Consider the following 13,180-nt stretch of genomic DNA (forward strand, 5'->3'; position numbering starts at 1 on the left):
TGGACAATTGCGCGGTCGTGCGACTCTGTACCTAAACGAATTTGACGTCCTTTTTTTCCCACAAACAGAGATTTCTTTTGGTGGTATTTGATCACCTGTACGATTTTTTGATCATGCGCTATAAACAAAAAAAGAGCGTAAATTTTGCAAAAATAACAATATTTTTCACATTTTTTTTATATGAAATTCCCCAAAAAAATTTTTTAAAATCAAAATTTTTTAACATTTTCGGCCAATTTGTTTTATGCTACATATGTTTGGTAAAAAAAAAAATCGCAAAAAGCGTATTTTGATTGGTTTGCACAAAAGTTATTGCGTTTACTAACTAAGGGAAAGATTTTTGTCATTTTTGTCATTCAGAGGAAGTGGGTTGAATGATGCTGGCCATCAGATTAACCACTTAAGCCCCGGAGGATTTGGCTGCTAAAAGACCAGGGGGTATTTTGCGATTCGGCACTGCGCGACTTTAACGGGCAATTGCGCGGTCGTGCGATGCTGTACCTAAACGAATTTGACATCCTTTTTTTCCCACAAACAGAGCTTTCTTTTGGTAGTATTTGATCACCTGTGCGATTTTTTGATCATGCGCTATAAACAAAAAAATAGCATAAATTTTGCAAAAATAACAATATTTTTCACATTTTTTTATATGAAATTCCCCAAAAAAAATGTAAAAATCAAAATTTTTTAACATTTTCGGACAATTTGTTTTATGCTACATATGTTTGGTAAAAAAAATCGCAAAAAGCATATTTTTATTGGTTTGCGCAAAAGTTATCGCGTTTACTAACAAAGGGAAAGATTTTTGTCATTTTTGTTGTTTTTTTTTTAAACGCGTAATGGCGGCGATCTGCGATTTTTTTTGCGGTACTGCGACATTGCGACGGACAGATCGGACCCTTGACTGACATTTTTGACACTTTTGGGGTTACCAGTGACATTTCTACAGTAATCAGTGCTATACATATGCACTGTTACTGTAAAAATACACAGGTAGTGAAGGGGTTAACTTTATTTGAGAGGGAGGGGCTGTGTGTGTCCCTAGGGGCGTGATTCTTACTGTGATTGGCTGTGGCTTGAGCTGTAGGAACACTGATCAACGGTCCTACGTTGTAGAACCGTGTGATCAGTGTTTCTACACCGGGGAGAATGACAGGTGGCTTGTTTACATAAGCCGCCTGACTTTCTCCCTCTCCCCCGACGATCGCTGAGTGACCGGCGGACATCGGGTCCGCCGGTCACACGCGCGGGGGGGTCCGTGACCGCGCAGGAGCGCGCCTCCGGCGGCCCGTGCTCGCTCCCCAGAGCCTCACAGGCTAGCGACGTAGACCTACGTCGCTCTGCCTGTGAGGGGCTGACTGCCGCAGTAAATATACTGTGAGCAGTCGGCCAGCGGTTAAGGGGATCTAGTTTCAGAAAACAAATCTCTAGATTGAAGATGAATATTGCAGCAAAAACTGGTTTTGTTATTTTGTCTTGGACTGGAGCTCTGTTTAAAAGGGTAACTCCACTTTCATGGGGGAAAAAAATAGCAGAAAAATAATAATACTATAAATAATAATAATAATAATATAGTGAATATATTTGCGACACAAGTCATATTGTAATTGAATGTTATTATTACCTTTTCATTTCAATCTGCAGCTCTGTAATTTTCTGTAAAATGCAATATGGCCACCTGGAGGTGATCTGTACAGAACACCCCCCTAGAAACATAATTTCCTGCTTGTGTGATTGGCTCACAGATTTTCCCAGAAATCTGCCTAAGATACAAGTCAGATTTTAGGCATCCCCTGCAACAAAAATGTAATTTTTGGTGAGATACTCCCAATAGGAACATGTCTAAAGGGATGCAGGCCCAGCAGATTGCCTCATTAGAGCAATGCAGCTGCCACAGCTGACAGTTAATTGTAAAACCACTCCCATTAGACTCACTCCGCACAGAGGCACAAACCACGATTTATTCAGAATAACATAAGGTAGGAATCTGCAGCAAAGTTTATTAAAACCCTTGTAATGTACAGAGATCACCCAGAGGGGAATGTTGTTTTCTCAACAAAAGTGGAGATACACTTTAAGGTCACCCCTTTAGCAGTTTTACTGCTACAGGGTAGTACCTGTGGGCTTCCCTGTAGCAGTATAAATATAGATCGCATATACATATGTAATGGGGTTTTGAAGGCGCCCCCTTGTGTCTTTGGGGTCCCTAAAGCTAGTTAACTCACTATGCCTGACAGGCGGATCCTGAGCCTCCACTATCTGGGAGCTGGGGTACATGTCTGCGGCAGTGCCTCCACCCAGTGGGGCATCCGGGGTAGGGATGTGGAGTCCCACTGGGAACATACTTGGTGCAATGAGACTGACACAGCCTAACTGAAACTAACTTTATATAGTAAGTAGCAAATGAACCAACATACATAGGAAAATACAATAGAGTAACACGGATAACAATGCAATGTGGATTTTCCTCACCCACCCACTAGCACACCTGCGTCCCACCCCCTTATCTTTGCCCTAGTGGCCGTTGGTGACAATAGGAGAGTCGGGCCCTTATAAGTCCTGCTCCGCAGGGTCACTGAAGCAGCCTGAGCTGTGCAATGTCCACTCTGGACCTCAGAGTCCTTACTGTGAGTAAGGAGACAGGTGCCCTGGGGTGATACAGGGAGAGGCTTGGCTTAACCTCACAACACAATTAACCAGGTCAGTCCGCTGCAGTCTCCTCTCACTGGATTCACCAGACGTCTGGACCGTGTCTTTGAAAGCAGGTCCCTCTCTCAGCTAGTGTGGTCTTGGGTGAAGCAAGTTCTCTCAGCAGGGTTCTATCTCTGTGCTGCAGTCTTTCACAGCTAGTCGCATGTCCTTTCTCTGGCTGAGCATGTGGTAACTTCTAGAAGTCTTCCATGACCTCCTTCCTCAGAGCTGTGCAGGAAGTCCTCCCAGGACATTAATAGGTGATAAAACCTGAGCAGAAGGATAAGAAGTCATCCAGAGCTGGTCTCTATCTCCCTCAGTCTTTCCTCACACACCACTTCCTGGTCACACTGTGATGATGCCACAATCATGTGACTGAAAAGGCAGCCAGTCATGTGATCAATGCTCAATGTTTTATTAACAGCATACTGAATCCATCTGCCATCTACTGGGCATTTCAGATAATACAGCCTGTGTAACTCTACAGGGTTACACATACATGATCCGACACTTCCGGGTAGTGGGCACGCATGTACGCCGCCGCTGACTCACTCAGCACAGAGGAACAAACAATGATTTCTTCATAATAACAAAAAGTAAGAATCTGCAACAAAGTTTGTAAAATCCTTGTAATGTACAGAGATCACCCAGAGGGGAATGTTTTTTTTGCCAACAAAAGTGGAGTTACACTTTAAGCTCTTTAATCCCACCCTTAGTTCATAAATGATTTGCTAGTTCTACAAAGAACAGGCACTAAAATGTTTCTCCCCAGAACAGTGCGCAGTACTGAAGAGCATGTAATAAAGTAAATGCTTGAACTACGCAGAAGTACATTATTATCGTTAATTGCTTTAAAGTGAGCTTGGAGTAGAGACTCCTTTGTCGCTACAGTAATACTGCAATTAAAAATTGTGCATAACCTATATTTATGTTTAAACATAGGTTTAGAAAGGGGATATTGTCTTCTGTATATAACTTTTCTAAATCAAGATTTTAATTTTAATCTAATGAGTATATCTTTTTTCTAGAGTAATACAGTCAGTAATGTAAAGTATATGTCAGACAGAGGAGGTAAGACACATGCTGTGACAGTTCAAACAATGGGATGAAAGGGACTGTTAAATAAAATGATTTGTTTTTAGCCAATGAAAGAAGGAATCAGCCATGTGATGACAATAGCTCATTATATATATATATATATATATATATATATATATATATATATATATATATATATATATATATATATATATATAATTGATTTTGTAATAAAGTATATTTTTATAATTAACTACTAGTGTTGTATGTCGTACGTTCATGTAAGGTAGGAATCTCAATACTTTTGGGAATATAGTGTATGTATATATATATATATACACATGAACGAAAAAAAAAATATATATATATCTGTGTGTGTGTGCATATATATATATATATATATATATATATATATATATATATATATATATTTCCCCTTTGTTCATGTGTGTGTGTGTATATATATATATATGTGTGTGTGTGTGTGTATGTATATGTATGTGTATATATATATTTATATATATATATATATATATATATATATATATATATATATAGTATATACTCACACACTATTTTCCCAAAAGGATTCAGATTCCTGCCTTTATATACACATGAGCCTACAACATATAGGACACCAGTAGTTAAATATGAAAACTTATTTTATTACAAAATCAATCATTAACCACTTGCCTACTGTGCACTTAAACACCCTTCCCATCCAGGCCAATTTTCAGCTTTCAGTGCTGTCACACTTTGACTGACAATTGCGCGGTCATGCTACACTGTACCCATATGAAATTTTTACCATTTTTTTCACACAAATAGAGCTTTCTTTTGGTGGTATTTAATCATCTCTGGGTTTTTTATTTTTTACAAAAAAAAAAGAATAAAGACAGAAAATTTTGAAAAAAAAAAAAAAGTTTTTCTTATTTTCTGCGAGTAAATTTTGAAAATAAAATTTTCTCCTTCACTGATGTGCGCTGATGAGGCGGCACTGATGGGCACTGATAGGCTGCACTGATGGGCACTGATGAGGTGGCACTTATGGGCACTGATGAGGTGGCACTTATGGGCACTGATGAGGTGGCACTTATGGGCACTGATGAGGAGGTACTAATATGCCGCACTGATGAGCACTGATAGGCGGCACTGCTGGGCACTGAGAGGTGGCACTGCTGGGCACTGAGAGGCGGCACTGACGGGCGGCACTGATGGGCACTGATAGGCGGCACTGATGGGCACTGGCAGATGGCACTGATGGACACTGATGGGTGGCACTGCTGAGCACTGATGGGCGGCACTGATGAGCACTGATGGGCAGCACCATCAGTGCCCACACTCAGTGCCCATAGTGCTGCCAGTCAGTGCTCATCAGTGCCTAGTTGAGCAGGCACTGATGGGCACTGACTGGCAGCACTATGGGCACTGATTGTGGGCATTGATGGGGGGCACTGATGGCGGGCACTGATGGGGGGGCAATTTGTGTATTTTTTTACCTTTAGTAATCAGGGCACTGGTGATCAGTGCCCTGATTACACTGCTGTGTGTCCCCGGCAGCTGACGGCTCCCCCTCCTTCTTCACATGCAGGCTCTGTGTGAGGAAGGAGCGCCGACGATAAGAGATGATCTCATATGTTTACATATGAGATCATCTCTCATTGGACGGCTTGATCGCGTGGTGAATGGCCGCTGTGATTGGCCATTCACCACGATCTGTGATCGGCTGTGTCCAAGGGACGCGGCCGACACAGATTCTCCCCGATGCGCGCTCGCGGGAGCGCGCGGGGAGAGTCTTTCTGGGAGGCCGTTTAAAAAGGGCCTCCCGAAAATTCAAGTCCGCGCTGCAGCCGTATATAGGCTGTAGCGCGGATGTGAGGAAGTTAAAAGAGAAGGTTACACTATATTGTCTAAAGTTGTGGGACGCCTGCCTTTACACACACATGAACTTTATTGGCATCCCAGTCTTAGTCTGTAGGGTTCAATATTGAGTTGGCCCACCCTTTGCAGCTATAACAGCTTCAACTCTTCTGAGAAGTCTGTCTATAAGGTTTAGGAGTGTGTCTATGGGAATGTTTGACCATTCTTCCAGAAGCGCATTTGTGAGGTCAGGCACTGATGTTGGACAAGAGGGTCTGGCTTGCAGTCTCCATTCTAATTCAACCCAAAAGTGTTCTATCAGGTTGAGGTAAGGACCCTGCTTAGGCCAGTTAAGTTCCTCCATCCCAAACTCGCTCATCCTTGTCTTTATGGACCTTGCTTTGTGCACTGGTGCGCAGTTGTGTTGGAACTGGAAGGGGCCATCCTCAAATCATAAAATTGTGCAAAATGTCTTGGTTTGCTGACATCTTAAGAAATCCCTTCACTGGAACTAAGGGGCCAAGCCTAACTCCTGAAAAACAACCCCACACCATAATCCCCCCTCCACAAAATGATTTGGACCAGTGTACAAAGCAAGGTCCATAAAGACATGGATGAGTGAGTTTGGGGTGGAGGAACTTGAATGGCCTGCACAGAGCACTGATCTCAACCCGATTTAACACCTATTTGGATGAATTAGAGAGGAGACTGAGAGCCAGAGCTTCTCGTCCAACATTATTGCCTAACCTCACAAATGTGCTTCTGGAAGAATGGTCAAACATTCCCATAGACACACTCCTAAACCTTGTGGACAGCCTTCCCAGAAGAGTTGAAGCTGTTATAGCTGCAAAGGGTGGGCCAACTCAATATTGAACCCTACGGATCAAGACTGGGATGCCATTAAAGTTCATGTGCATTTAAAGGCAAACATTCCAATACTTTTGACAATATTGTGTATGTAAACCTTCTCTTTTAATGATTGATTTTGTAATCAAATACATTTTTTTAATTAACTACTGGTGTCTATGGCAGTACCATTTGAGTCCACATAAACCTCCAAAAGTATTCTAAATCTAGACTCTCGGATGTAGGTACTTATAACATATTTTTACAGTAAATGGCACAATAATTCAATATGCCTCCCTAAATATACCAAAACCCCTCTTTAAATATGAAACATCATCTAAATAAATACATTTAGAAAAAAAAACTGTACATTTTGAAATCAAATTACATAGTTACATAATTAGTCTGATTGAAAAAAGACGCAATTCCATCTAGTTCAACCAATAAAAGGGGGGGACATACAATCCCATATATACAATCCTATACCCAAAGATGATCCGGAGAAAGAAATTGTTTGTTTATGGCAATATCTATTTTGCAATAATGACTGCTCACCCCTAGTAAATTCTCCTTCTGTTATGCTGCTTTCAATTTAATAAGAAAATTATACATTTCATATTGCAGAACAGTTCCCTAAAGTGCGAAAGCGCATACTGGGCTGAAGAGTTTAGTACATACCAGCAATCAGCCAAGCATTTCTATTTCACTATATCATGCTCATGTTGCCTGTAACATCTCCCCGGCATGAGGCTCTGTAGGGCTATTGACTTTCATTGCTATGCTCGAATGGTCTACCTGTTGGGAAAAGGAATGAAAGCCAAATGGAAAAACTAACTGAAGTTACAAACATGCTGAAGGTAGAAAAAAATAAAAAAATAAAACTGAAAATGTTACAGAACAAATAAAATGAAGGTAAAAACTATGATGACACTTACAGTATATCAGTAAAGTATGACTTTGCAGGGCCATGAGAGTTAATTATAGGTTTACACCATGTGTGTCCTACACCTCTGACCAGCACACTCGCTCCTAATCTGACTACCTACCTGGGGAGAATGACGATGTTTAGCTGATTCTATAATGTCCTCTTAGCAATGACGGAAGCTACAAACGGTGTGTCTGATCGTCTCCCACGAGAAAGAACTGTTCCATTAAAACATGAACCCAGTAGCACCTCCACTACGAGCATCAGCAGAAGCAGCTTTGCTTTTATCACTTCTTACACTCTGTGTTTAAATTTAGAACGGCAAAATCTCTTCGAAGAATAAAAAAACATGGAAACGTAAGCGCTAAATAATAAATGATTAATTCAAAACAGTAAAAAAAAAAAAAAAAAAACAGTATTTTTATTGATTCAAGGTTTGATCAAAAAAAAAAAAAAATGGTTTTTGGAAGGTACAAAGGGCAGTAAACCAAAGATGGGCATCCGCTCTGCCCTTCCTGTGTAGTTCGAAAACCTACTAAAGTGTGAGGGAAATCCCCCCCCCCCCTTTTACTCTTCTCATTGAGAAAGAAGAGTGAAGGATCCTCTCACAAAGAGATTTTCTAACAAGTTGCACAATCAGTGTATGTTTATAATAAGCACTTCCAACATTGGATGTGCTTCTTGGAGCTCCTAAAGATGACATTAAATCAACAGGGGTGGACCTGGGAGGGAGGGGAGCAAGTTGGAAAAAGTAGAATTCCCTTCCCTTTGTGAAAACTTCCCTTCATATCCTGTTTCATCTCCAGGGAGAAAGTAAAGGTTAATCTCCCACAAAGAGACACAGACTGCAAAAACTGGTTTTAACTCTTTCTCTTTAAATAGAGGAAAGGATTGGGACTTTAAATGAGGTGGAAACCAGAACGCTGGGAAATATGAGCAATGGAAACATTTTATTGCTATACGCCAGCAATTAACAAAGTACAACATATGAAATGTCAATTCATGTATGGTCAACATAATCAAAACACCTGGATCAGTCCGATATATGTGCAGGTACACAAAAAAATAAGTAAATAAATATATATATATATATATATATATATATATATATATATATATATATATATATATATATATATATATATACAGTCAGGTCCATAAATATTGGGACATCAACAGAATTCTAATCTTTTTGGCTCTATACACCACCACAATGGATTTGAAATGAAACAAACACAATGTGCTTTAACTGCAGACTTTCAGCTTTAATTTGAGGGTATTTACATCCAAATTAGATGAAAGGTGTAGGAATTACAACAGTTTGTATATGTGCCTCACACTTTTTAAGGGATCAAAAGTAATGGGACAATTGGCTGCTCAGCTGTTCCATGGCCAGGTGTGTGTTATTCCCTCATTATCCCATTTAGAAGGAGCAGATACATGGTCCAGAGTTCATTTCAAGTGTGCTATTTGCATTTGGAATCTGTTGCTGTCAACTCTCAATATGAGATCCAAAGAGCTGTCACTATCAGTGAAGCAAGCCATCATTAGGCTGAAAAAACAAAACAAACCCATCAGAGAGATAGCAAAAACATTAAGTGTGGCCAAATCAACTGTTTGGAACATCCTTAAAAAGAAAGAATGCACTGGTGAGCTCAGCAACCCCAAAAGACCCGGAAGACCACGGAAAACAACTCTGGTGGATGACCAAAGAATTCTTTCCCTGGTGAAGAAAACACCCTTCACAACAGTTGGCCAGATCAAGAACACTCTCCAGGAGGTAGGTGTATGTGTGTCAAAGTCAACAATCAAGAGAAGACTTCACCAGAGTGATTACAGAGGGTTCACCACAAGATGTAAACCATTGGTGGGCCTCAAAAACAGGAAGGCCAGATTAGAGTTTGCCAAACAACATCTAAAAAAGCCTTCACAGTTCTGGAACAACATCCTATGGACAGATGAGACCAAGATCAACTTGTACCAGAGTGATGGGAAGAGAAGAGTATGGAGAAGGAAAGGAACTGCTCATGATCCAAAGCATACCACCTCATCAGTGAAGCATGGTGGTGATAGTGTCATGGCGTGGGCAGGTATGGCTGCCAATGGAACTGGTTCTCTTGTATTTATTAATGATGTGACTACTGACAAAAGCAGCAGGGTGAATTCTGAAGTGTTTCGGGCAATACTATCTGCTCATATTCAGCCAAATGCTTCAGAACTCATTGGACGGCGCTTCACAGTGGAGATGGACAATGACCCGAAGCATACTGCGAAAGCAACCAAAGAGATTTTTTAAGGGAAATAAGTGGAATGTTATGCAATGGCCAAGTCAATCACCTGACCTGAATCTGATTGAGCATGCATTTCACTTGCTGAAGACAAAACTGAAGGGAAAATGCCCTAAGAACAAGCAGGAACTGAAGACAGTTGCAGTAGAGGCCTGGCAGAGCGTCACCAGGGATGAAACCCAGCGTCTGGTGATGTCTATGCATTCCAGACTTCAGGCTGTAATTGACTGCAAAGGATTTGGCAACCAAGTATTAAAAAGTGAAAGTTTGATTTATGATTGTTAATCTGTCTCGTTACTTTTGGTCCCTTAAAAAGTGGGAGGCACATATACAAACTGTTGTAATTCCTACACCGTTCACCTGATTTGGATGTAAATACCCTCAAATTAAAGCTTAAAGTCTGCAGTTAAAGCACATCTTGTTTGTTTCATTTCAAATCCATTGTGGTGGTGTATAGAGCCAAAAAGATTAGAATTGTGTTGATGTCCCAATATTTATGGACCTGACTGTATATCAAGCGTATAGGGGCTAATGGCACTCCGTATATGCCACGCAGTCCATAATTATTCCATTGTTGCCATATTATAGATAGTCTGCAGGGTACACCATGGCAATGAATGCTGAATCATCACCTTGCTGCAGCAGTCATGGACCTAGTTTGTATCGGATATAAAAAAAAAAAAAAAAAATACAATAAACGTACAAAAGGTAAGTAAACATTAAAAAATGATTGGGTAGCGATGGAGTCCTGTATAGTTGAAAAAATTGATGACATCCTTGTAGCGCTATGCGTTTCGTGATTTAATACCACTCTTCAGGAGCGGATGCCAAAAACTCTGTAAAAAAAGTATAAATATTCCAATAATCCATTGGTCGACTAAAATCGCATACATTCAAATTAAAGGGAGGAAATTGTTGTCCAACCTTATTGTTACTTACAAGTCGACTGTCATTGACAATGTGTGGTCCTGTGGACGCAGGGCATCGCATGTGCCTCCCCCGGGAGCTGTGGTGGCAATCCCGGCAGTCCTGCAAAATGCACCTACGCTTTAAACCAAATCATGGGCACGTCATAACTGGCATGCTGGGTGGTGGAAAAAGCCATGGACTCTATCGCGTACCTGGTTGAAGAGCCTGATATGGTGAGGAAAGCCTCTCTTACACCTGATAGTGTAGACAGGAAGCGAAGGAGTAAAGAGTGCCATGAGTGCTTGTAAGTCTTGCTAGCAGTAGAGCAGATGTCCACGCTGGAAAGGAGAAGTTGTCAGATGGCTCCAGTAAGCAGGTGAGCAGGTGGGCAGCTGATACTGGTGACAGCAGGCCGAGTAGCAGAATCTGGCAGGCCAGGTCATACACCGACATGATGGATCTGGTGCAGGGCACAGGCAGGTAACAAGCCAGGTCTGAAAACGATCAGTAGAGCAGGAGCCAATGGAGCAGACAGAAGCAGAAGTCAGGGGACAAGCTGAGGTCAGTACAGGCGGAGTTTAGAGAGTGTTTAAGACAAGCTAGGTCAATAACTGGAATCAGGATACAGAATCACAGGGTCACAGGATACACAGGAGGTTGAAGATAAAGCAGCACTGATCCTCTGCCACATGTGAGCACCAGCATGCACGAGGTCTCGTGTGCGCATGTGCATTAACCAGTGCCCAATTCTTGCAAGCACGTAAGGGAACAAGATTTAGCCTGTGCACAGATGTCCATCCAGAGGTGTAATTTTGTCTATTGGCAAGCCTTTGCTTACAGGCTCCCCAACCTTTGATGGAAACACAGCATGCATCAGTAGATACAGGGCCAAACCACGTCACCTAGGGAGAAGCAAAGAGTTAACCCAGTGTAAGCTCCAACACTATTAACATTGAGCTTGCAAAGAGTTAGTGCTCTGAAGGAGCCTGAAGAGGTGGAGAAGTATCGGTGATGAGAGTTTCATAAATGACTGGTCCTTGTTACAAAAGAACCATTTTTCTCTGAATAAGGTTGAAGATGAATGCAACACCTTCAAAAAATATACATTTATTATATTCTATGCCTTTGTACAGTGTTTCTTAATAAGGGTGATGTGGCACCCTGGGGTGCTGTCTGGGTTCCATCAGGGTGCTGTGGACACAGGACTCAGTTGGCCCTGGTTTAGTGTCATACGTTGCCATGATGTGGGCAGGCTGGCTGCCAGCACCAAAGCAACCAATAAACCTCTGTGGCCTGGATGCATGGCAGAATTTGTTGCTATGGTGATGGCGTGCACCATGGCAACACATGATTTTAATCCAAGGCAGGCACTATGCAAGGGACCAGCATTCAGAAGAAGACAGAAGTCAATCTCCTTCAGATGTCCTGCACCTCCTGTCTTCTGCTGTGCTGCTGGAGCCAAAAGCGACTGTGTGCTGTGTAATAAGGGACTGTGATGTGATGGGGCACTCTGATGTGATTAGGGGGACTCCTGTATAGGAGGCTTCTGATGTATATGGGTGACTTTGATGTGATGGGGAGGCTCTCCAGTATAAGGGGCCTTGGACGTGAAGTGGGACTCTGACATTTGATGGAGGAACCTCTGATGAGAAGGAGAAGGGGTCTTCAGACGAGAAGGTAATTTCATCAGGGGGTTTGTGTACATTGTCCCAGACTCAGGTTTTACCATTGATAGGTAACGTTTGATTTGCTTTGTTTAGATCTGGGGTGCCTCAAGATTTTCTATACTTTTAAAGGGTACATAGTTACATAGTAGGTGAGGTTGAATAAAGACAATAGTCCATCCAGTTCAACCTGTGTAGGTGTGTGTGGCTGTAATCATCTCACATAGCCCTGAATGTTCTGATCCTTGAGATGTACGTCTAAGAGTCTTTTGAAAGCCACCATACTACCCGCAGAAACCACCTCTTGTGGTAGACAATTCCACAATCGTGTAGCCCTAACAATAAAGAACCCTCCTCGTTGCCTGAGGTTAAAACGCTTCTCCTCTAATCGCATTGTATGTCCTCGAGTCCTCATGCAATCCCTTCGAATGAACAGCTTTTTTTCTAAGCTGAGATCCCCATTAAGATATTTATAAATTGCTATCATGTCCCCCCTCAGACGTCTCTTCTCCAGGTACCACAAACCAGAGTTGTATAAAGTACTCGAAACCCATACTTGAGTAAAAGTACAAGTGCTCGATCAAAAGGTGACTTGAGTAGAAGTGGAAGTGCTCTATCAAAAAGTGACTTGAGTAGAAGTACTAAAGTATTCAACATTTTTTGTACCTAAGTATTGCAAGTAGTTTTTTTTAAAAAATTTGCTACCCAAGTACTGAAAGTAAAAGTACCAGTAGTTTTGAAAAAAAATGCTACTCAAGTACTGAAAGTAAAAGTACAAGTACTGTGTTATGTAGTTATTAAAGAAAGAAGTCAAAAGTTTGAACATCATATTGTTTTTTATTATTTCAAATTAAGCTTTTATTTATACATACAGTAGCATTTATTTTCGTATGCGCTGATAATACACATGTTTTGAGCTTCATGAAACCTGCCATCTACTGTTCTGGCAGTGGTAATTT

At 41.3% G+C, this 13,180-nt stretch overlaps 1 long non-coding RNA gene across 1 annotated transcript in view; it reads right to left on the reverse strand.

The window, feature by feature from the left end:
- Window positions 1–13,180, reverse strand: part of LOC309564927 — a 1,622,900-nt gene that overhangs the window by 289,576 nt on the left and 1,320,144 nt on the right. The window lies entirely within an intron of this gene.

Source organism: Pelophylax lessonae (assembly GCF_965119305.1).
Source record: "Pelophylax lessonae genome assembly, chromosome: 10".
Taxonomy (NCBI): domain Eukaryota; kingdom Metazoa; phylum Chordata; class Amphibia; order Anura; family Ranidae; genus Pelophylax; species Pelophylax lessonae.